Source organism: Tubulanus polymorphus, chromosome 3 (genome assembly GCF_964204645.1).
Source record: "Tubulanus polymorphus chromosome 3, tnTubPoly1.2, whole genome shotgun sequence".
Classification (NCBI taxonomy): domain Eukaryota; kingdom Metazoa; phylum Nemertea; class Palaeonemertea; order Tubulaniformes; family Tubulanidae; genus Tubulanus; species Tubulanus polymorphus.
Genome location: NC_134027.1, coordinates 19197627 through 19199688, shown reverse-complemented (window position 1 = coordinate 19199688; position 2062 = coordinate 19197627). Strand labels below are relative to the sequence as shown.

The window sequence follows — 2062 nt, the reverse complement described above, 5'->3', positions numbered from 1 at the left end:
TCTTCGCGTGTACGAAGTTCTGGGCGTTTCGTTAATATTCGTTTGGCTTCTTGTGACATTCTCATCTTAAAAGATAAAACAATCCTATTTTGCTTAATTATGTTCCTAAACCACTGCGTTTTGAAAAAATTGTTATTAGGCCCAACTTTCATTTTGCTTGTTTGTAAAAAGATAACAAAATTAGTGTTCCGCTAAAGACCCATCTAGAAAAGATTGACTGCCTTCATAGCTAAATCCTCCATGACATCTTTTTTGCAACAGTAGTGTCTAATCCATTGCCATTTTCACCTATGGACCGAATCACTGATTCATCATCAGGAGATTGTACAGGTGACGTTGTACTGTAGGGAGTTCTTTATATTATCACTTATTGGTTACCTGTGTCTTGGCTTTATAATCGGCCGGATCAAAGAACAACCCATCCTCCTTCTTGATACCCAATAACATCTTCTGATCAATTGAATCTATTTGCTTTTGATAAACTTTCTCGATATATTCCCTACACCATCGCGGATTGAAAAAAGTAAGAGTTAAGGTACTCACACGTCTGAGTTAGAAATTTACACCTGATCCAATTCTTAATAGAACTTACGGTCTTGATTGAAGAAATTCTTGGATAAATTTTGAAGCAGCTATAATCAATTTTGCAGCCAATCTAAATCTTGATAAGCATGACTCCTGTTGCGAGTATAAACAAAAAAGAAGACCTGATTATTACAATATTGACGAGGACTAGGAGTTCACATACGCAATCAACTCGGCAAATTAGTTGATGTCCATTTATAGCTTTAACCGGGTGTGAGCAAAAGCAAACTGGGCAATCTCGTAGTTTATTATTTCGTATCAACAGAATCAGGTGTTCAGATGGACATGGGAAACAGAGGGAGATGGAGTGAGAAGGGCGAAAAGAGAATATGGTATGTATAGAAAGTGGTAATACCACATATACCACTATATCAATTCTTAGACAGTGTTGTAAGGACGTATATTGTGTTTTTACGAAGAATCATGTCTAAGAAAATCTGTAGAAAATCATACGAAATCATTGCATAGTTTTTCACAGCGCGACAAATAAATCGAAATAAACTGAGTTGAAGGGGCAGAAGGAAGATATTGGAAGAGACGTGAGTGAAAATACACACTGATTCATGTGATTATTTGGTACGCGAATTTATCTGATGAACCTTCGCTCCGAATTCGCCGAAATGTACGTAGTTCTGAATAATACCTACTACGTTATATAAGTTAAGTAATAAGTCATTTGCCTTGTCTGTCAAAAACTTTAGGAAGAGTGCTATGCGGCAAACGGACGGGATAACGACGATGAGTCATCGGGTATATTTTGTCTCACAGTAATGTATCATAAGAAATATGTATAAGAAATATAATTGTCATGGAATAATCAACCACTTTATCTTCGGAACTATATTGACATAGTTGATTTTAAATCTCATCTGAAATCTAGCCTTTTTAGGGTTTTTTGGCTTATCTGTATTGTAAACCGCACTGAGACACAGTGTAGTGCGGTCTATGAATGCCTACTATTATCATCTAAAAAAATATCTTTCTGTGTTTATCTCAATCTGTCAAATTAGAGTAAACGTAACCGGCTGGTTTGTTGTATCGGCAGGCTGGCTGGGGACTAGCATTTACACCAGCGGTACAGGATTCCATCCACCAGGAACAACAAGGCATAGTCTTTATATACAGAATCATGAGTATAATGTGAGAACTAGGTGTCAGATAAGTTGTAGACATCAGGACTCACAAACTAACACCCAGGAAGAAAGCCACTAAATATTTGGATGGACATATGAAAGCTGTGGGTACTGGAGTGTGTAATGGGTAGTGTAGTGTGATCTGTGTGCATTTGTGGCCAGCACACAGATCACATTGTTCATTGGGGTTTAGTCCAGGACTCGCGAGATTTTCAACAACACGGAAGTAACGTGTAATAAATGATGACTTGAATTGCATGACTACCTACCACCCCTCATTATTGTTGGAAAACTAAACGTTCCGCACTGACTAAAAATTAGTAATAATAATTAATAACATTTTA

The 2062-nt window shown here is 37.1% G+C and overlaps 1 long non-coding RNA gene across 1 annotated transcript; it reads right to left on the bottom strand.

The window, feature by feature from the left end:
- Nucleotides 1-679, bottom strand: LOC141902940 (uncharacterized). The gene is made up of 3 exons (XR_012618982.1): nucleotides 593-679; nucleotides 379-499; nucleotides 1-65 (listed from the first exon to the last, which is right to left on the bottom strand). It is a non-coding gene; the product is annotated as an uncharacterized LOC141902940 (long non-coding RNA).
- Nucleotides 680-2062: the final 1383 nt, after the last annotated feature.